Source organism: Prorops nasuta, unplaced genomic scaffold, assembly GCF_024137725.1.
Source record: "Prorops nasuta isolate Cenicafe-Biocafe unplaced genomic scaffold, Cenicafe_Pnas_1.2 PNAS00035, whole genome shotgun sequence".
Lineage (NCBI taxonomy): Eukaryota > Metazoa > Arthropoda > Insecta > Hymenoptera > Bethylidae > Prorops > Prorops nasuta.
In genome coordinates this window covers 363,180-387,538 of record NW_027116832.1, presented here as the reverse complement: position 1 = coordinate 387,538, position 24,359 = coordinate 363,180, and the positions used below count along the sequence as shown (strand labels likewise).

General features: G+C 33.4%; 1 long non-coding RNA gene across 1 annotated transcript; it reads right to left on the bottom strand.

Annotated features, from left to right (window-relative positions):
- Positions 1-22,514: 22,514 nt before the first annotated feature.
- On the bottom strand, positions 22,515-23,406 carry LOC136783766 (uncharacterized). The gene is made up of 2 exons (XR_010824318.1): positions 23,165-23,406; positions 22,515-22,756 (listed from the first exon to the last, which is right to left on the bottom strand). It is a non-coding gene; the product is annotated as an uncharacterized lncRNA (long non-coding RNA).
- Between the last annotated feature and the right edge of the window lie 953 nt (positions 23,407-24,359).

Here is a 24,359-nt window from a genome sequence, read left to right as displayed (position 1 = left end):
AGTCATAATAAATGCACGTCATGAGCTCGTTCTCATTCGAGCACGTAATGATACGAATTCGATATATTCTTCAACGAAAATCACCGACTCCAAAATTGATGTTCAAAAAGTGCAATGGAGAATTCCTCATATATCATTGAATGAATACACAAAACTTCAATTTCTACGTATTATCGACCAAAACAAAAGCCTCACCATGGCTTTTCGATCCTGGGAACTCTACGAATACCCGCTTCTACCAGAAACACAGAGGCATACGTGGGCTGTAAAAGCTGCAACACAATTGGAGAAGCCTCGATACGTTATTCTAGCATTTAGAACAAATAAGAAGAATACGCAGCATATGAAGGTGCTTGACTTCGATGATAGTTTTGTTCGTGATATTAAAGTCTATCTTAATTCTGAATTTTATCCGTATGATCGACTTGATACTGATACTGAAAAATCACGATTTTCTGTACTATATGATATGTATGTTAAATTTATCCAATCCTATTATGCTGGAGAAAAACCGTCGAAACCAATGCTTGATTACAACAATTTCTTAGAATATGGCCCTCTCTTTGTCATTGATTGTTCGCATCAAAACGAATCTATTAAATCTGGCACAGTTGACGTTAAAATAGAGATCGATTGTTCTAAAAATATTGCAAGTAATACTACTGCGTATTGTTTAATTATACATGATAAAATTGTTGAATATAACCCGCTTACAAGTATTGTTAGAAATGTAAGTTAATCGTTAATAGTTAGTTATGTAAGTTAATCGCTAATAGTTAGAAATGTATGTTAATCGCTAATAGACTATAGTTAAGCTTATCATTATAATGAAGGAAAAAAATAATAAATAAGATATAATAATCATTTATTTGTGTTTAAATTATTCCTTACAAATGTTTTCTAAATTAATCTTTTGAAATTTGACTAACAATTGCAAATGTCATATTATTGTAATTTCCACCATGATACGTGAATGTTAATATTTGATTTGAAGCTGCATCTTGAAAATTCTTGAATTGTTCTGGTTTTTCCAGTAATGCCATCATCCTCGCAGGCAAGAAGAACCATTCCTTCGTAAGCAGCTTTGCTATTATTCTCTCCCCATATTTGGTTTTAATTTTCGATAATTCAGTTATTCGGTATGACCCCCCAATCTCCAAAGTATTCAGTTTTATAAAAGTTTTTGGTTCTACAGTTGCGAGTTCATTAATCTTAGTTAAATCCATTTCTATAATAATAAAATAATATTAAGAATAGAGAATAACGTAAAAAAGAAAAAATAATTCTTACCTTCTAAAGATTATCTACGACAATTACGTGACAATAAAAAAATATTCTATCTGCAACGTGAAACTGGTACTTTGTACTGCTTGAAGCTTCAATACTGCTATTACACCACAATAAAATATTATGACTGCAGCGTTACAGACTTGAACTTTCGACTGCTTCACGCTTCTAATCGAGACTGAATGAAATTTCCTAATTGCTAGCGTGGGTGACTTTGAATAATATCCTAGGAGGGAATAAGATATACACACTTGGAAATTGAGAGTAGGGGAAGTGTTGCAGGCAAACGAAACTTGGGTGGCTTTGAATAATATCGTAGGAAGGGATAAGATATACACGCTTATTGGAAATTGAGAGTGGAGGGACTGTTGCAGGCGAACGACATTTTTGATGGGTTACTCACTCATGATTGTAGATTTCAAAGAGAATTCATTATTTTAAACCTGTTGATACATGTATTCTTTAGATCAAGTAGTTGTTAATTAAAATAAATAAATCCATTTAATTATATACACGTTCCTTATATAAAGTGACATCAGTCTAGAATATAAACTTTTCATTGTTTAAAAGCAAGTCGTGAGATACACGTTCTTCAGATCAAATAACCGTCATCTAAAACAAATATATTTAATTCAAACGTGTCATAACACGTACTAGATGGTGCAGATAGTCACGTTCCTCAGATAAAGTAATGACAGTTTAAAATATAAACTTTTCATTATTTAGAAACGAGTCGTGAAATATACGTCCATTATTACTTGGGTTGGGAATACTAGCATCTTAAGGACATATCCTGAGTGCAGCTTAAAATTTACGAGCGCATCAATTGCTTTTCGACAATCTTACGTCACACTGTGACTCTGTTTAGCACGTGGGATCATTTGTCTGCTCTGCTTGTGAGAAAAGTCTTGAGAAAAAAATAGCTAGAGGCTGAATGATTTGTCTGGTCTGCTTGAGGGAGGAAAAGTCACGAAAAAATAGCTAGAGGCTGGTTTAGAGGGTAAAATATGGTCAGAAAGTATCGAGCGCATCAATGGCTTCTTGACAATCTTACTTCACAACTGTGACTCTGTTTAGCACGTGGGCTCATTTATCTGACCTGTTTGTGAGAAAAGTCTCGAAAAAAAAATAGCTAGAGACTGGTTGAGAGGGTAAAATATGGACAGAAGGTATCGGGTCAGTTTTAGAGAGCCCTGGGAAAGCTCATAGGAGGAACATTGGGTGGTCCCTAGAATTTCACTCCCCATTGTTTCGCAAAAGGAAAAATAATGTCTGTTAACTATGTAACATGTAGAGCATGCTTACAGGAAGATGTAATGAATAATCTATTCATTTATAATATGCTTACAGTAATTTTTATTCAATATTCAAAAGATTTAACATATAATACTTTTATTCAATATATATATATATATATATAACTAAAAAGAGTTTTAACATATAATATTTTAAAATATCAAGCTATTCTTCTGCCCTTGCTACCTCCATCGTTGTCTCCTCCTCATCCTCCTCCTCCTCCTGCTCCTCCTCCTCTTCCTGCGGAATTATCCCTGCCTCTATCTCAATCATTCTGATACCTCTCATCAACAGTTGTATACAGCGTGTTACTGTAAAAAATCATCAGATTTTAGAAAAATGTATGATGCAATCTCATTCATAATAACTTACTATTTTCATACTCCATTCCATGCGTCTCGATTGTTTCTTCATTTACCGCTTGTGATAAATTTTGCATAATTTCATCTATTATTCTTGTAATTATATGAATTACTGGAGAATTCTGTCTATACGCTAAATTAATAATCACTTGATACTGCATATTTTTTCACTTTATATTTATCGACAGCTTGTATAAGAAAAAAGGAATCTGTACCCAAGGTTCAAAAAAGGTATAATGTGAAATTAAAAGAAGGACCCAAGGAGGAAAATAGTAGGAGGGAATAGAATGGGTATGTGGAGGGAAAAAGACCCTTCAATGGTGTAGAGGTAGATTGAGAGGGAAGAAAAATGGTTAAATGTGAAATCAAGTTAAATGGCGGGTCCATAGTAGGAAAATAGTGGGAAGGTCTAGGATAAGTATGTGGAGGGAGAAAAGACCCTCCGAGGGCAGGACTAAGAAATCAAAAATGGCAGTCCGTAAGATGCTTAGGACCCCTAGCGGTGTAGCTGCCCCAGTAATTTTCGTGATCGCTACCTAGTGGAGAAAAAAGAAACTTTTTCCTCCACCAACTAAAATACAAAAAAAAGTTCTCTGGGTAACTGTCAGGATAACTAACCATCCGGGCCCTAGGGTGATGGGAGAGGGGTAACCCTTAGGGAACTAGTGGACCCGTAGGATAACTAACCATCCGGACCCTAGTGACATGGGAGAGGGGGTATGCCTTAGAGAACTAGTGGACCCGTAGGATAATTAACCATCCGGGCCCTAGGCTGATGGGAGAGGGGTGAGAGACTCTAAGAGAGAAAGAGAGGGTGAGAGGGATCTCTCTCTCTCTCTCTCTCACTCCCCATAGCCAAAGCATTTCCTCCGCACACCCGCACCCTCCTCATCACCCAATAAACCCTAGCTCTTAAGAAGACACTTCCCCCCGCACACCCGCACTCCCCTCACCACCGTGTCACAGGAACCCAAGACACTTCCCCCGCACACCCGCACTCCCCTCACCACCGTGTCACAGGAAAACCCAAGACACTTCCCCCCGCACACCCGCACTCCCCTCACCACCGTGTCACAGGAACCCCCTAGCTACCACTACTATCGTCAGAAGAAGAAATTAGCGGACCTACTACGTCACAAGAGGTACCGCTTCCAACCAATCGTAAAAGAAACGCCAGACCATCGCACTGGCTACGCGATTTCTATACGTTTTATTGTTGTGAAGATGAACCGCTTACCTACAGGGAAGCTATGCAGAGAAGCGATGCAGACAAATGGTCAGAAGCGATCAATTCTGAATTAAGTTTATTAAGGGCAAATAATACGTGGTCAGAAGTAGATACACCGAAAAATAAAAATGTCATTTCGAGCAAATGGGTGTTTAAAATTAAGACTACCGACGACTGTAATAAACTATATAAGGCTAGGCTCGTTGCAAGAGGATTTCAGCAAAGGGACTTTATAGACCTTGCTGAACTTTATGCCCCTGTGGCCAGATTGTCTACACTTAGAATGTTTTTAGCAATTGCAACGAGGCTTTCCTTAAAAGTGTATCAAATGGATGTAAAAGGCGCATTCTTATACGGCGACATTAAAGAAGAGGTATACATGAGTCTGCCCGATGGTATAGAGCCTAGGAATAATAAAGTTTGTAGATTAAATAAATCATTGTATGGCCTAAGAAAATCACCAAAATACTGGTACGAAAAATTTAATGATGTAATCGAAAAACTAAATTTTATAAGATCGCGAAGTGATTATTGCCTATATAATAGACTTGAAAATGGTGAAACATTCCATATTTTGATATACGTGGATGATCTAGTTATGATTGGCACAAATGATAGGGAAATAGACAATATTAAAAGGAAATTGATGATTAACTTTAAAATGAAAGATTTAGGTCCAATCTCAAACTACTTAGGCATACGTATCGAACAAGATATAAGTAAAGGTGTAACTACGTTGAGCCAATCAAACTACCTAAAGGGTATTTTGTCTAGATTTAATATGTCACTCTGTAAACCAATGAGCACACCAATTGACAAGAATTTCGATTTTAGGGCTTTGACTTTACAGGAAAAGGATGAAAAGTATGTGAAATTATGTCGTCAATTAATAGGATCGTTATTGTATGCCGTGTCAAGAACTCGGCCAGACTTAAGTGTAGCTGTAAATTTCTTAGCCAGATTTCAGGATCGTGCAAATGAAACACTTTTCAAGGCCTTAAAACGAGTATTGCGATATATAAACGAGACAAAGGATTTAAAACTAGTATACACGAACAAAATTGATAGAGTTCTAGAAGGTTATGTAGACGCAGATTGGGGAGGAGACTTCATTGATAGAAAGTCTACTACGGGATATTGTTTTAAATTGTTTGGCTCGACAATAGTGTGGCCATCACGTAAACAGTCAAACGTTACTCTCTCGTCTACAGAATCCGAATACGTAGCATTAGGGTGTGCAATAACTGAAGCATTATGGCTAAAAGAGTTGTTCAAGGAATTCGGTTTAAATTATAAGATAGAGCCTGTCAGGATCCACGAAGACAATCAATCTACAATTAAAATAGCAAAGGCTCCAGAAAATAATAAAAGATTGAAACATATAGACATTAAATACCACTTTATAAAAGAAAATTTAACTGCGGGGTTAATTGAACTAGTCTATATTAAAAGTGAAGACCAAGTAGCCGATGCCTTGACTAAACCTGTACCTAAAGATGTATTAGTTAAGTTCAGGAAAAGTATTATGCTTTGTTAATTAATTAAGTTTATCTTTGTATTTAGTTATACGATAGGCAAAAAAAAAAAAATTGCCAAATTGAAGGGGCGTGTTGGTAACATAAGCAATTTGGCCATTTATGCCGTTAAGTTGTAAGCATTGCCTAGGTGGCGCACCGATCTGCGCGTATGAGCATAGAGCTGCTCGTTGCTCTTCCTTCTTCTCGTTCCTGCACCTTACCTGATCGTACGTAAGGCTACTTGTAACGTTTTGTGCCCACTTAGATACTGTGCAAATACCTACTAATAAAGATGGTTGCTACCATTACTATTCACTTAAATTTATAGTTTATTACCACCTAAATCTATAACAATTACATTACTATTGACAGTTAGCAAGTCGCCGGATTAGTTATATCGATTACATCGATTTATTTGCAAGTTCACAACTATAGTTTCGTCGTTGAGTATAGTTTGTTGGAAGCGATGTGAAAATGACGTCACTTTCCTTAGCAGCCAACTTCAGCCCGAAACATACAGAATCAGCCTGGCACATACAGAACACGGGAAGAAAGAAGGGAAAAGAATTTCAATTTCGGCATATATCTAGCTCAAAGAGTATGAGATCTCTGGATTGCGTGAACCGATTTTAATGTTTATGGGCTCAAATGGAAGGTTTTTCAAAACCATTTTAAGTAAAGCTTTACTTAAATCATGACAATTGATCATTCATAGAAATAAATCGGTTTGAAAATTGGGACGGCTAAACTTGCTGTATAAGTTACACGGTAGTGCTCGGCGGTATAGACATGTCATTATCTACTTTTATATGTACTTGCCGTCGAGGCATTACCGTGTGTCTTGATTGATTTAAAATAAGAGGGTAAAAATTTAAACCAGTTTTTAATCAATTGATGATTTTTAAATTATTTTGAATTCTAGCAAAAAGACCAAAAACATTTTTTATAAATAACTGAAAGTCTTTTACTGTGAATAAAGTAAAGAAAATCACTCGCGAGTAATTTACAAATTGTGTTAAAATTTAAAACATCTCCATTATCTATTTATTGTTTTCTATCTGAAGTATGTTTGATAGTGATGCTGATTTTCTTTGTTCTCGGTGATGAATCTCCTTTAGGAATCACCGTTTTTTTTCTCTCATTTGGTTTATATTGTAACGTTATTCCCGTCAGTGTGAGGGGCCACTCACACTACGGGTTTTACCATTACCTTCGCCTGTCCTTATTTATCGGTATCAGAGCGCCAGTTGGTCAGTTGGGTGGCCAACAAACCTACGTTATCATTAGAGTCTTTCGACTCCCTTTCTCTATGTATCTTATACGGCCCTGTGGCCATGCGTTTGGACGGTAGCGGTAGCCAGGGTCGCTCAGTATGCTAGATCATGGAGAGAGGGGAGGGTTCCTTGCGGAAGTCCGAGCCTCGCAGACCTATCTGCTGAGGGGCATACATACCACCCACGTACAGGTGGTGGTGAGGAGTGCGGGATCATGCGGTATCTTTGCCAAGCATAGAGTTTGCCAGGAGCGGACCACTACGGAGGCAATGTTCACGGCCCGTCCAGCCATAGCGCAAGCCTATGGGATTACGAAGGGCACCGAGACACATTCCAACGGGCTAACTACGCCCCTGCACAACCCACTATGCATTGGCCGACATTTTGTCGTGACGTACAATGACCGGCTGGCCTATAGCACACGCCTCACGTACGGGAACGGAGCCATAGCTGCTGAGTGCCACGTCACGCCGCACGCGCTCACCAGCACGCACGGACACATAAGCATAGTCCCATGGTCGCGTTCCGACTGCCTGCTATGGCTGCTATGGCAGTCTGCGGCCTGCGCACGACATTCGCGCAGCCTGCTTGAAGCGCGTAAACAGCTTTCAAGCCAGACTCGATGTTCTATCTCCCCTCCTCGTGGGGAATTATAGACACGGTCATTCTTTTTAGGACTCCCCGAGGCCGCTTCTCCTTATCTCAGGTTGCCTGGGTTGTTTGACATGGCCCTGCCTTACTTCCCAGGACAACCTGGACATCGTTTCCTGGAACGCCGGTCTTTTCATCCGGGCCTCTGCCTGTCAACGAGGTCTATCCTTGACTTTAGCTATAATCCACTCGTGAGCCTATCTCACGAGTCGGTAACGTAGGGATTAATAATATCCACTGTTCGGTAGCTTTTATATTCTTTATTCGGTATCTCGTATACGTAACGGGGAACTTCGTTACAGTATGAATTATGAATATTTGTCAAATCTTCTGTATTGAAAGGGTTCCATCCGTAGTGTCATGCTGTTGAACATAAGGATGCATTATATATCCAGATGTGTCATGATGTGAACCTAAAATATGTCCAACTTCGTGTAGTAAAATCCAGTACAAATTATTTAAATGTGAATTATACGGTCATAAACCAGAATACCATAGATGTTTATCCAAATATAAATGAACTTCTTTTCTCTGCTGTAGTTTATCGGGAAAGTATGCATGTCCTACAACTTGACCTTCTAATTTAGCATTACACTTTGTTGCATTATAGACAAAGTTATGGTTAGTTTCTCGAAATGAAATAATTATATCTGCTTTTTTTTCTTGTACTTCTTTGAAAGTTAAATTTGTCACAACTGCCCATTGACGAAACACTTTCTCTAGCAGTTGCCAAATTAGTTATACTAGCTAAATTAAAATGCCATGATATTTTATTTTTATTTCATCTGTTTTCTCCAAACTCATTATTTTGTAAAAAGCCCCCTAATCCACATCGAGGCTTTTTCATTAATTCAAGAATATCTTCGGTTGTAGCATCCTCGAATAAGTTAAAATTTTGTTTAAAAACTCTTAATCCATGTTCATAGACTTCAATATTCGATAAATTTAACAACATGCCATCATTATTATCGATGTTTTCATTATCAATGTAACCATAGTTCAATAAATAATTTGAAATAAAAGTATTATGAATATTTTCACAAGACATACAACCCCTAGAGAGATTAAGGATATATCGACGAATTTACGTAGGAAATTCGTTTTACAGACACAACAGCAGCATATGGAAGTAAATAATAAACTAAGATTGTAGCAATAAATTTTTTTATTCTTATACAACGTCAAACGTGTATTGGTATGTGAGCGTGTGTGTGTGAGTCACATCAAACACTGATTATGGATCTGATGAGTAAGACGGGGGAGGGGTGACTTTAATCTATAAAGAGAGAGGGAGAAAAAGAGAGTGAGATAATAAAATTATTTGAAGTTTTAAATTAATATTCATGTTTGTACAACTTACTGTAAGTTTTAACTTCATACATCATATTTAAAAATCTTTATTCCTTCTCCTTCTCTATCTACTCCTATTTCTCCTTTTTCTTCTCCAGAAGCTCCACGTCCTTCTTTATGTTTTCCAACTTTTTTTCTTAATATATATAGAATTTAAAATTTTTTCTCGTCAGATCTTCAAATTTGATATTCACTTTTTTATATTCTTCAAGTGTTTCACAGATCTCATCAAAGATCTCTGGATGATTTTCCAATCTGTTTCTACTTATTTTCTGTGGTAATCGAAGGCATTCTGCAGTGTTTAACATTAATTGTATTTGTTGACCATACCTCGTTATAACCTTTGAAATTTTAGTTAACTGATATTCATGGTACAGTCGAATATTTACTACGAATATGATTCTTATTGTATTTACATTTAACAAGAACAAATCTTTTTTGTTTGTGTGTGTTTTCACTCATTTTTCTCTTCTTCTTTCTTCAATATCGATGTCTCTCTCTCTCTCTCTCTTATGAGTAGATCTTTAGACTTTTTTCAATCGACTCAATCGTTTATATCTATGTATATTCGTCTTACTCAAAGTCAGTTATAACGACAACTGATGCTTAATTATGAAAATTGAATGGTTTTAGGGGTGTTTGAACCAGACAAGAAACGGGAGATTGCTCATGCGAGGTCCCGAGGCAATCCCTACCGGTAGGCGGCGCTGGTGATGGCAAACGCGTCTCAGGTCCATCTAACCCCTAACGCTATCTATCGGAAGAGACCACGAAGCACGAGCGTTAAGCTTAGAATAGGGTAAAACAGATATGCATTGTTGCCCAGAAAGCGGACCGTCGGTCTGCAGAATTTTCCCCTCCACTTACAACCACTGATGCAGGCTCGTTTGCGTGAGCCACCCTCGCTGCTACCGCCAGTGATGTTAGATTGCGGACGCTAGCACTCCCCACCAAGCGTCCATCTACCCACCAATACATGAAGCCGTTCAGAGCGTCCATGTGAAACCCTGCTACTCGCTGCACAAACACCATTACTTAGGTACATCTATGTTTCGGCCTTCGTCGCGTAACCTCGGTATGTCTCGACTGCGAGGGAGAGCGGTATAGTTTTCTCGGACCTCTCTCTCCCTCTCTCGAGTTCGCTTGTATGTACGGTATACCTATCCTAGCTTGAGTCAAATGACATAAGGTAGCGAGAGAACAACAATTATTATTTTGTATTTTGATTTGATTTCACGTGTTTGAAATTTGTTAGATTGTAACATATGTGTATTTATATTATTTAATATGTAGATTTACTTTAAAATTAATATAAATAATTGTAAGAATTGGAAGGTTTTAATAAATGCTAAAATAATCATATATATTTAAATTACTTAATTTATTATTTCTTATACATCCATTGAAAACCTGAAATACTAATTAAAAAGTTGGAAAAGGAAGAGAGAAAGATAAAATAATATAAATATATAAGACACGACTATTTTTAATTATTTTTATTAAAAATAATTAAAATTAAAAATAGGTTGCGGATTTCCGCCAGTACCACCAGCACTATTATTCGGTGCGCGTGTTACACCTCTTCCGCCCCTTCCACCTCTTCCTCCTCTGCTATTAACTTGGTGCCGACCCAAACTTCTTTCAGCATTCGGAGCAACCCAAAATCTTCGTGCCCGTCCTCCACGTATGCCTCTTTCTGAAATGAAAAATAAGTGAGTTACAGAAATATGCATATTTATATTTGCTATGTATTTAAAATAGAGTCATTAGAGTCTACTTACGATTTACATTGGGTTGGTCCTGTAATCCTACTCGAAGTCTGGATCGGCCAAGAATAGCAACCTGTTGTTGCCGTTGCTGTTGTCGTTGCTGCTGCTCCTGCGGCTGCTGCTGTTGTTGCTGTTGCTGTAGCTGCTGCTGTAGCTGCTGCTGTTGCTGGGGTGGATGCCTGGCCATCCACTCCCTCACCTCCCGCGTAAACCCCTGCTGCTCCCTGAGAATGGGCCCATTGGTCTCCATTGCCTCCTCCAGCCTCCTTAGGCGAGCTTCCAGGCTAAGGGGTTGCCTGTTATAAGCTGTAATAAATAAAAATTTATTGTAGATGCCTATTGCAAATGTTATTAATTAATTAATAAGGTTTCTATTTACGTACTTTCCATCGCTTGTCCTTCATTGGCCATTCTGTAAAATATTTTAAGAAATATTAATACAAAGTAGTTCGTTGGCTCTAAGTTATAGTTTTGACAGTTATTGTAGACGTAATCACAATTAAGTAAAGTTTGAAGTTATTTTAATGTAATGAAATATAAACAAATTTTTACACAAAATTTAACAATACATAATGTATGTTGTAGGTAAAATTACTTACATTGAACAAAAATTTGCAAACCCTGTGATGCGTACAAACGTAAGGACACTGATCGACTGTGACTTTAAACTTGTGACAGGGAACAAGTCAAGTTAAATTTTTTTTCATACTTCGGTTGCTGTAGCTTCCTTGGAGTTGCCAAGAAAGTGGTAGATAATGTTTGTTATTGTTAAGTAAATTTAATTGAAGCAACAATAATTAATTTACTTGCACATCAGTAAGGATGATTGGTGAAGTGGCAGAAAGCACAACGACAGAATTAGCGTTCATTGGATCGATTCCTACTTTTCTTTTTATTTTTTTTTTTAATTTCTGCTTTTAATTTGCAGTAATAATTAATAATATTAAGGAATTTATTCAAAATGTTCATGCAAAAATTGTTTTAGATCGCTTTTCTCTTTCTCTCCATATCAAGAGTTATATTTCTCTCTCTCTCTCTCTTATTTATATAGCTACATGGTTATCACGTTCTACACAAAGTCGTTTATGATGTATATTAGCCAGTATTGCTAATAGTGACAGGTACGAGGAATAAATACACAGTTCTTTTCGTTCAAAATAGAAGCAAGTGAATTCGTGTAATTAATTGGTGCATTTCTTTTATTGGTGATAGAGAAAAGAATTTATCGTGATAAGGGTATATGTCATTGTTTGAGTGATTCATTTTCAAGTGAATTTAAACACACTACTTGAAAATTATCTGTGTGAAAGTTAAGCACTTTTTGTGCTTTGGTGGCAGTGACAGGCGCGCTTTCTTGTTACAAAGGATATCCGCTTCTTGTTTGGCATCTGAACTGCAAATTGTGAGTACTGCAATATTGTTCATATCGTATTTAAATTATGAGTTCAAAGGATAAGGTCTCAAAAAATAGACCTAAAAAATTTAAATACGAATGGTTTGATGACCATCCTGAGTGGAGAGTTTGGTTGCAGGAAGTACCAAATGATGCCGATAAGGTGTTTTGCATTGCCTGCATAAAACATTAGCGTCTGGCAAATGGCAAGTCGATAGACATAGTAAAGCCCAAAATCATGTTGAAAACATGAAAAAATTAAATATTTCAGAAGTTCGGGATTTTACAATTCCTAGTACTTCTTCTGCGGAGGAAAAGCTTAGCTTTAACGATAGAGTTAAAGTGGCCGAAATTAAATTGGCAACATTTTTTGTAGAGCATAATATTCCTTTTTCTTATAGTGGAGAGTTATTAAATATCTTTCAGGAAATTGGTAAAGAGCCAGGCATTTTGCAATCTATATTTCTAGGGAGATTAAAATTATCAAATATTATTAATAATGTTGTATGACCCTATGAAACGAGACGAATAACTGGTACTTTGAAGCACCAAATGTTTTCAGTTTTGGTAGATGAAACGTCAGACAGTAGCAATGAAAAAAAGATGACTCTGCTAACTAGATATGTCGACAATAAATCATTGTGTGTTCAAAGTGATTTGCTTCAATTAATCAACTTGGACGCAAGTGATTGTTCAGCGGAAAAGATATTTAATGCATTTTCCAATGAACTTATTAAGAAAGAAATACCATTATCAAATATTATTGGTCTTGGTTGTGATAATGCTTCGGTGATGATTGGAAGGAATGATTCGTTCAAGACGAAACTTTTAAAGAACTCTCCACTATTGGTTACAATGCCATGCATTTGTCACTCATGTGCATTGGTAGCCTCAAATGCATCTAAAGCTTTGCCCTCTGCATGCAGCAGCTTCATACAAAATTTAGTAGGTTTTATAAGAGGAAGCCCAAAAAGAACTGCGATTTTTAAAGACTTTTAAATGTCTTTTATGGGAGAAACAAGTAATATACACGGAAAGAATTTTCGAGTAAAAATTACCGTTAAATTCACGGTAAACGTAGGACAATTGAACATTTTCTTGAATATTACATATATATTTAGTAAAAATTGTACTACCGAGTATTATTTCTTACTAAATATTCATGGTAAAAATTATTCAGTTCAAAAATTACTGTAAAGAATAAATATATTTACCAAGACCAATGGTAAAAATTATCTTTCACTAATTAAATTTTACAAAGTACATATATAATTTTTACCTAAAAAAATTGTAATGTATAATAATAAACAGCAAAAATTCATGTATACCCATTCCACTTAAGCATGAGGTCAAAACACATGCATGATGTGTTTACATTTTTTTGTCTTCAACCAACGATAGAGCGATCGTCAGCGCTCCACACGACGTGTTCTGCGTGCGCACATAGTCATTTGTTACGTGCGCATTTCATTTGTGAGAACCAATAATAAGTGCAGTGCAGCGCAGATGAAGATCCTATTTGTCTTTAGAAACAAATAGGAATATAAGTAAATCTTTGGTCTCAGAAAAATATAATGCACGGATAAAATTAAAAATGGACAGTTCTGAAGACTTTGTAAGTGCATAGCGGACTAATTGCAGATTAATTCTTTTCTTGAAAGCAATAATGTAAATGTTAAATCCAGATTTAAAAATATTAAAAACTAAGTTATTAGTTTAGCTTTTTCTATAAATATTTCTAATTATTCCTATAATTACTTTATATTCAATTTTAAATATACTAAAACAAAATAATATTAAAATATTGAAGGAATTAGACAGGTTATTAACAATATCACCCACTATTGTTGTTTCATCTCAAGCAAAACAAGAGAATGTAAGTATCATCCATTTTGAGATTAAATCATTGTTTTATGCTGCATAGATTATTAATGGCTGCGAAGTAACTATTTCTTCATGAATATTTTCACAGGAGATATATAAAATTTTAAACAAGACTGCTTATGGTCAAGGTATTTTGAAGCTGTATGAAGCCAAACAACATTTAGATAAGAAAAATAGAAGCCTTTTATCACGTCTAATTATACAAGAGGAAAGGGATATAGCATTCAGAGATGTGCTTGAAGAATTAAATGGTCAACTAGAGAGTTTCATGTAAGACTTAGTAGCAATTTACTATCTGTTATAATATCCTTAAATTTAATTTTCATTAAATAAATTTTTAGAATAAAAAGAGAGAGATTTGAACAATTATCCAGAGGGATTATAAGTTTGTTTCCAAGAGAGAATATAAATACTTATTATATTCCTTACAAACGACTTGGGAATAGGTCAGTTAATCCACAAGGAAGCTTGTATGACCATTACCTGTATACAAAGAAATTATTAAGAGAGAAACAATTGCTGAAACTTAGTAGGGCCCAAAATGTAATTGCTACAGTGGAAACACATGGTGAGTTTAACAGTAAATATTTATATGTAATGTAAAATTATGTACTTGTATTCCTACAGTAACATTTTAACCTATCGAATGGAAACTTCATAAAAATCATATAATAGAAATCTATGATTTAATTTTAAGTTTAATTTTGACCAAAAATTGAAGCAATATTATATGGTAAAAATCTTGTTTCAGACATTAGTTCATGTGAAACTAACAGTATTAATTGGCTAAGAGATCACAATGGTCCTGATAATGAAATTTGTAATGCTTGTTGTAAAACCTATGATGTCAGAAAACAATTATTAAAATCAGGGTTACCTATTCATGAGTATTATGAAAAGTTTCCATGTTTAAATAGGAATCTTGGGGCAAAACTTGTAAGCACACGCTATTAGATTATTTATTTTCTTGATATATTGATATTTGTAAAAGAATAAAATTTTAATTTGAATAGATAAGATTTGATTTTGAAAAACTATATCCCTTCAAACAAAAACTATTTTTTAAACCGTGGAGTACAATAAGGGAAGTATTTGAAAAGGAATTATCTGTATATAATGGCATTAAAAATTTGCAAGATAATTCTTACCGAATTATTTTACCTACTTTATTATCACGTTAGTATTAAATATGATATTTATTTCTAGCACAAATTTTATTTTTGTTTAATTAAACTATAAATTTCAGATAATAAAGATGCTATTATAATTTATTTATTACCGTATTTAATTACAAATACACAGAAGCGGAAAAGATCTGCAGACAAGTCAGGAGAATCAATTTTAAAAAAGGTTAGCCTGCAGGAACAACGAGACTGCATACTTATTCATGTACATGTAAGCCTTTCGTTTTTTATTTTAACGACATTTGTGTATATATAATAAAGACGAATTTATTATTTTTAGGTAGCAAGTGAAATTAGTGTAGCAATAAAGAAGCATAAAGAGCGTCTCCAAGCTGCTCATCTTTCCATGCAACCTGTGATAGTTGTTGTTGGACCATTGCCTGCAATCGAAGCATCATATGTGTATGTAAATACACACTGTTATAAAACAGAATCTGTAATAGATGCAGTGAACTTGTGCTTTAAACTTTATTTTGCATTAGACTGCAAATATCCAGAACGTGCGAAATCAATTTTTCCTTTTTTACAAATTGCTGGTTACAACATTAATTTGAGTAACGATTTCTGTAATCGATCTCTGAATACTTTGTTAGGCGAATTTAACTATTTACTCAAATTACGTAATACGGTTGAAACAGGATTAGTTGATAATGTTTAAGTGCAAAGAATGTAAAATCAATTTTGAAAATATGAAAGCTTATTTAAGCCGTATTTACTATTTTCATAAAAGTAACATTTACAGCTGTGATACGTCATCGTGTGGAAGAACTTTTGCATCATATGAATCATTTCGTAAGCATTTTCGTAACAAACATAATGCATTACGAATGAAACACCCAATTATTTCTGAAAATTGCCTACCTTCTAATTTAGAGAAGCAAAGTTCTGCAAAGGTACCATGTAGAAAAATGGATCACGATGAGTTTAAAAAAGAAAATACACTATTACAAAATGCAGATGTCTTACTAAATTTGCACGAAACGAGTTTAACTAGTAATGTGGAAAAGGATAATGAATCGGCTTCTCCTCAAAAATTGGTTACTAAAAAAGAGAATATTGAATTGGAAACAATGTTTGCTGCTAAGCTACACAGTTATCCTGATATTCCTCGTGGGCGAATCAATGACATTATAAGAGATGTCGAAAATTTGTTTGAAAATCTTGTAAACTCAATAGAAAAAGAAGTCTCTGAAATCATTTCGTCAAACGATATACAAGAGTTATTAATAAATGTGAAAAGATGTTTTAACAAAAGTCGTCAAAGATTTCAGAAAATTAATAGTGAATGGTTATGTTTTAAAGAATTTAAAAAATATAATACCTACATAGAGCCCGTGCATTATTGTTTAGGTGAACGTAATGAATTTAGACGCGAAAGTAAAAATCAGGTAATGTCATCAGTTAAAGTTACCGCTCAATTTATACCCATACGTCATGTTCTTAAAACTTTTTTTGAGCTTCCTGGTATATTTATAAATACTTTCAATTATATAAATACCATTTTAAATGATAAAACAGTAATTCTAAACTTCATTCAAGGAGATTTGTGGCAAAAGATTATAACACAATTTGAAGGAAAACAGGTGTTACCTTTGTTTTTATATTTTGATGACTATGAAAATAATAATCCATTAGGTAGTCATAAAGGAATTTCTAAATGTGGAGCAGTATATTTGTCAATTCCATGTTTACCTCCTAAATTAATTTCAAAAACTGAAAATATTTTTTTGTTTATTCTATTTAATACTCTAGATCGAATAGTCTTTCGCAACAATGTAATTTTTTCTAAAGCAATAGATGAATTACAGTTTTTGGAGAAAAGTGGTATAGAAATTACTATATTTGATGAAACAATTGTACTTTATTTTAAGTTATCATTAGTAATAGGAGATAACTTAGGGCTACACTCTATTTTAGGGTTCACAGAAAGTTTTAACCCTCGGTGCGCACACTGGGTTATAATGACCCGTGGTTTGGTTTTTCTCTTATTTTAGGTAATTATAAAGATAAGTAATGCCATAAAAGTACTATAAATTATTAGTTCAATATCTTAATTTTAATCACGTATGGTGTTTTTAACCGCTGCAACGTCAATACCCAAGTGCCATTTATATGTTGAAAAAAATATATTTTTTGAAACCAAACAAAGTCTTATTATTTTTACGTTGAAGAATATCTTTTCATCTATAGAAACCAAATGTTTGAGCTTTTAAAATTCAAATTTGAAATAACTACACAATTTTTAAGTAAGAAAGCCGTTGCTCTGCCATGCTCGTATTTTGAACAGTCTGCAAATAATTTATTATAATTTTGTCTAACAAGAACTATATAATGTAATAAAGAAAGGTTCAGGGTAAATACAGAAATTAATTTTTTTATTCTTGCATGCATGGTATACGAAAAACCGTAATTCAAAGCTGTTGGGTCAAATTGACCCAGTGTGTGCAGTATAGTATTTTCGGGATGTGTGCGCACCGAGGGTTAATTCTACATACTTTTGTCGTTTCTGCTGCATGAACAAAATTGATATCCAAACTGTTTTTGAAGAAAGTAATTGTCAAATAAGAACTAAAAGTAATTACGAAAGTGATTTTTTGAAAAGTAGTAAGGAAACTGGAATAAACGAAACATGCATTTTTCATAGAATTCAAGATTTTCATGTAACTCAAAATTTGTCTGTTGATGTTATGCACGATGTTTTGGAAGGTATCTGCCAATATGATTTGGGTAGCATATTATATAATTTTACGTATACAGACAAGTATTTTAAATTAGAAGATGTAAATATTCTTATAAAAAGCTTTGATTATGGTTGTAACAAGAATAAGCCCCCTGAAATTCTGTATAGCCACCTTAAAAAAAAAAGATTAATTATGTCTGCATCAGAAATGTGTGTATTGGTACGACATTTTTCATTAATTTTTGGTTCTTACATCGTTAAAGAGCATCCTGTATGGCAGCTTCTTATTCAATTGCAACAATTAGTGCAATTACTAGTTTCGCCTCATCATCACAATAATATCCAATATATTCTTAAAACAAAAATTACTGATTATTTAAGAACTCTAAATTCTGTTTTTCCTAATAGCTTAAGGCCAAAGCATCACTTTCTAGTGCATTATCCCCGAGTGTTTGTAGCTTCAGGTCCACTCTGGAATTTATCCTCTATGCGTTTCGAAAGTAAAAATCGAGAAGCGAAAATTTCATCACATGCTGCTGTTTGTCGAATTAACGTTTGTCGAACAATTGCAATAAAACATCAATGTCATATAAATTATCGTTTTCTTAAAAATGAAACTGAATTACCTGAAAACTATCATACCCAAACACTATTTTTAACTGAATTACCTGATTTTTCCTTTTTTCAACATACGCTTTCTACCAAGATTTCAAATGGTAAAAGCGTTTTGACAGTAAAAAAAATTAATTTGAATGGCACAGAAATTTGTAATAATACAATAATTATGATACCTTCTGAAGATGGACCTTTATTTTATATTGTAAACACTATTTTAGCTCTTCCTAATGAGAAGTTTTTGTTTATTACCAAACTTTTTAAAGATGTTTTATTTGATTACCATTTTCAGGCGTATCAAATTTATAGTAGCATTTACGAATGGGTAAGCATGGATGCAAATGATAATGTAGGATTCGTTAAAACACACTCTGTACGTTTAAACACTGGCTATGACTATATTATTAAAAATTGGTTTTAACAATCACAATATTTGGTTTGTTTTTATTTTACTATTATATTTTAATTGCGTTTATTCGCATAATTGCGTTTGGTTGAACAGGTGTGAACATTAATGTTTGTATATATATATATATATACACACACCCATTTTCAAACGCAAGCGCAGGTTCCTTAAAAAAAAATAGTAAATTTTACCATGTACAAAGTAAAATTTTACCATGAACATGGTAAATTTTAATAATAGGTTAGTAAACATTAGACATATGACAATATGTCCTACGTTTACTATAATTGACAGTAAATTTTACTATGAATTTAACGGTAATTTTTACTCGAAAATTCTTTCCGTGTATTAAAATATGCTGAAACCCGATGGCTATCGCGTCATCAATGTATCCAACGTATCTCAGAAGAGTGGGATACATTACATAAATTTTTGTTGGAGCAAGTAGCAGAAGAAGTAATTCAAGCAGAGCAGCTACTGGTTGTAATGGAAGATATAGAAACAAAAGCATATTTATTGTTTCTCGAACACGTGCTTAATAAAGTTAATTCTTTTAATGCTTTTTTCCAAGCACGCGAAACCAAAATTCATAGGTTGTACGAAGCTTCTTTTAAGTTGTTAATGTTCCTTGTACAAAAATTTATGAAGCCTGTTCTTATAAAAAACGAAATATTTTTACCTAATTTGCGTAATATAAACTTTTCCAGGATTGACAATCAGCTTCCCATTGAAAAAATAGATTTGAGTTCTGATTGCGCAGAATACCTGGAAAATAAATTAATAGAAAATAAACTTTCTTCAGATCAAATGACATTAATTCGTCAAAACTGTTTAGCTTTCTTGATAAAAGCAAGTCAAGAAATATGTGATCGTTTTCCTATTTCAGATAGTTTCTTTCAAAATTTGAACATTTTAAATAAAGAAATAGCATTATTTGATAACGATCGAGAAAATACTTGTTTAAAATTATTGCAAATTTCCCGTCGTTTAGGTATTTTCAATGATGAATGTATTAAACAAGAATGGATATCATTATATACAGAGGAAAGCTCAAGTGTCAAAACTTATTGGTCTAAATTGTCTTTCGATGATATGTGGAAGGTAATATGCTTTGTAAAAACCTGCAATAACAAAATAAAATATCCTCACTTACGATCATTGTTAAATATAGTCAGATCTCTTCCACACTCAAATGCAGAAGCAGAGAGGTGCTTTTCTATATTGCCAGACAACAAAACGAGAAAGAGAAATAAACTTGGGCACGAAACATTAAATTCCATTTGCGTTATAAAATATGCATTAATATCTAAAAAAGAAACATCTCTTACAATGACTGTCACAAGAGATCATTTACAGGCTATGTGTAGTGACATCTTATATTCATCAAAACCTCCAGGAAAAAAGAGTCAATTAAATTTATGTGCTCTTGATGATAACAGTAATGACGAAGTAAATATTGATATTAATTATGATTTGTAATATGAATGTCTCTCTATTTTAAATGTGTAATTTATAATCTTTGCATTATAATAAGGTGTGCTTTAAGCGCCTACTTTGCAAAGATAATAATTAAAGGATAGCTTGAAGCGCCTACTTTGCAAAGATAATAATTAAAGGATAGCTTGAAGCGCTTACTTTGAAAAGACATTTAAAATTCGAATTATCTAAGTGTGTAATCAATTGTATAATATTTATTTTTCCAGGAATTGTTAAGGGGGTTTTAGTAGGTATACATTGCAATAGTTACTTTAACTGATTTGCTATGGAGTCCTACATAACCTATCATGGGTATGCGTAATGCATTTCCCCCTTAACATTAAAAAAAAAAAAAAAAATGAGTAATAATTAGTCTTTATCCTTTCTTCTATTCCTTTTCTTCCTACATTGCGTAAGTATATTCGGTATATTAATGTTTCCGTAAGTGTTTAAGAAATAATAAACCGGATAATATATATATATATATATTTGATTGAATATTTATTAAAAAATTGCTGCTACGAGTCACGCTTTCGTCAACTAATTCAATTTTTTTGAGACTTGTAGATGATAAAATGATTTGAGAAATTTATAGTAGCTGTCGGAAATGATATGGAAGGGCGATACAACGCCGGTTTTGTGAAAATCTAATCCTAAAACCTACAAATAATTATATGTTCTTCCATTCCGCCACAGAATCACACCGACAGGCAGCGTTAGCCAGCCATCTTGTTGTGTGTAGGAGAGTTGGTTTGTTTAGCGGGGAATAGTGGGGAGAGAGTGGGTACCCCTTCTTAAGCGAGAGAGCTAATAGGCCTGTCCTTGTCTAACGCACTGTGAAACTTCTCCGTCGGTAAAACAGTGTAAAATTTGTCTTTCTATAGCTAATTTAGTTTTTCAAAGAAATCTTCCACAATTTTAGGTATATTTGTTTTTTCTTGGTCTCAAAATACTCATAGAACTTTTCTTTCGCGCTACAAGGCCTAATTTTCAATATTATTATGACCAACGAAAATACAAGTATTTATAATTTTTATGAAAATATTTTTTTATAATTTTGAGAAACCGTGTTTGTAACGCGCTTCAGTACAGTCAAAAGAGTAAATTTAATATCTACAAAAAAGTTCATATTCCTAATAGTTTGGAATATAAACTTGAATGAGTGTTTGAGTCGCCCAATGCATCCCCTTAAGCTCGAAACGGTCGTAACTCGCGTGTTTGACCCACACGCTGCATAACGATGAATCCATTTCTCACTCCACAGTTCCATACGTCACAACTCGGAAGTCTGGCCCACGCGTTGCGTGTTCGTTCCACACGACACGCGTATATTTTACAGGACATATACCAGCAAATGAAAAATGTTGAACTTTTTCGATATTATTTATGTTATATTTATTTTTGTATATTTATGTTTTATATGTTTCCAGACTACTGATAACGTATTATAAGGAACTAAGTGAATCTGAGGTTAAACATTTAATATTCATATAATGTTGAGTTATTTTGTGGAACTTTATTACCAAAAACCTTTATTTTAAAGAGATAATATATGAACTGAAAATGTCTAGAATATAAAAAACTGTATTTAGGAGAAACTTTAAATTCAAGAAAATTATTTAAATAATTTGTACTTTTACTTTCAGAAATTAGTACTATTTATTTTTGATAAAAAAATTGCACAAAATCAAAAGAAAATACATGACTTTTAGATCTACCAACAGTTAAAAATCTTATTTGATTTCGGAGATAAAAATATTTTTTCGATTTATAGCAAAATCATGAAATTTTGAAAAATCTATTTCCTATTTTAAACTAATTAAGATACGAGAAACATTGATTGGAAAAAAACACTCGGGCACAGTTATGTTTTATGAAAACATATATAAAAAAAAAACAAATGATAGTTTGTGATAATTTGTAATGCATATATTATTTGTTATAAATATTTTCAATGACCAATTTCTTATCACACTCTGACACTAATAAAAAATAGGTATCAGAGCAGAATTGTTGTTCCTAGCCTTTGTATTTTCACTGAAAATGTTAACAAAATTATATTCTATATATAGCTTTTATGAAACATACGACTACTCAACAATACACAACAAACTTTGGAATTCTAAGAATAAATAATTCACATTATTTATATCCAACAGGTTTAATTATTAAAAATACATAATACAGAAAAACTTCTGTTGTTGTTGTTTGGTAAAAGTAACATATTCTTTTATAAATTATTTTTTCCTATTTGTCGTAATCTGGACTTAGGTTGATATGTGTCTTGGATAGGTATAGAACGTTCCTCTTCTTCAATGACAACCACTATCTCGTTTCTAATTATGACAGTGATGAATGACGTAATTACAGCTTCCCTTATTAATCTGTAACCCAAATCAGTCCCCTTTCCTTAACCCATTCGCTGCCAAGCCTAAATTATATGAAGTCATTCCCATTGCCATTTATATTTTGAGTGTTATTGTAAGATTACTCTCTATAAGAAATGAAGTATTATTCTTGTAAAAAATTTTATTTGTAGTATTTTTCAAGTTTTTTACATATTTATATTATTATACTCGTCTTGGCAGCGAATGGGTTAATAATGCTTGATAACATAGCTACGAAAATACAGAGCTCTTTTCAAACTATTTTCTAGAACGTCTTAACTTGTATAATGAGTTTTCATAAGTATGCATTTGTGTGTCATGACGAAATGAAAGAAATGAACGTGATTGAAATAAACAAAACAGCTTTATGCTTTCCTGAATAAAAGCTAAATAAATTTCATATACCTATAGATATTTTTCTTCCAGCCATCTTCAAATTTAATTGTACCAGGTGAAAAATTTATTTCTTTGGGAGACCTTGGATAACGGGTGGTTCTGGAGCTGGGTTTGTGCCTTCCACTCCACCACTGCCTGCACCGACGCCCCCACCAAGAGAACCGGTAGCTACGGTTGTAGACAGCAAAGCGCTAAATAGCAGCAGTAGGAAAGCTGCCAATTTGTCAGACAAGTAGATTTTCATGACTGCTCGTGCGTTTAATAGTAACTGTACAATTGAGAAGCACCGAGCTGATTTTTATACTATGCAAATCGTGCGAATTTTTATCTATTCTCCCTGTCTCTTTTTATCCTTCTTTAGAGTACATTTTCTCAGTCACTCGTTCATGGTAGGCTCGATTTTCTAACTTTTTTCATCGAAACTTTTCAATGTGAAAAATATGAATACTGTTGCGTTCATATATTTTCAAAAAAACTGGATAAAATCATATGAAAAATTGCATGTTGTGATTATTTTAATGCAGTTATTGCAAAATTGAGTGTAAAATTTCATATATCTAATGTGTAGGAAACAGTAACAATTTTTGTTCTTCATATATATTTTATTACATATACAGTTTTATGTTATACAATTTGTAAGATCTTTTACTGTCAATAAGAGTACTTCTTATTTACCCTACACTACAAAATTTGTTTATAAGCACTCTTCACAGTCCTCCTTCTATTTGGTCTTACGTGTCTCTTTTTCTCCATTTACAACATTCATCTGTAAATATATATATATATATATATTAGGGTGGCCATTAAAAAAAAAATTTTCCGGTGCTTTTATTTAGTTAAGAATGATGAAAAAATAGAAATCGAATTTTTTTAGATTTTTTTGAAGCCGTTTAATGGTGCCGATATCGTTTTTAAAGTTAAAAATCCGATGCTCTTCCACTTTTTCGAGGTTAGATGTAAACCAAAATTCCAATAAGCTTTTAATTTGTCAAAAATTATGAAGAAAAGAGATTCTCGAATTTATAGAATTTTTTGAAGCCGTTAAATTGTGCTAATATCGATTTTAAAATAAAAAATTTACATTTATTGAAAACGATTTAACGAAATTATAAATTAATATTGTGCTTTGAAAACTCCTTTAGTTAAATTACAAGAAAATGTCATAAAAAAAACATTAATCCAGCACAATATTAATTTATAATTT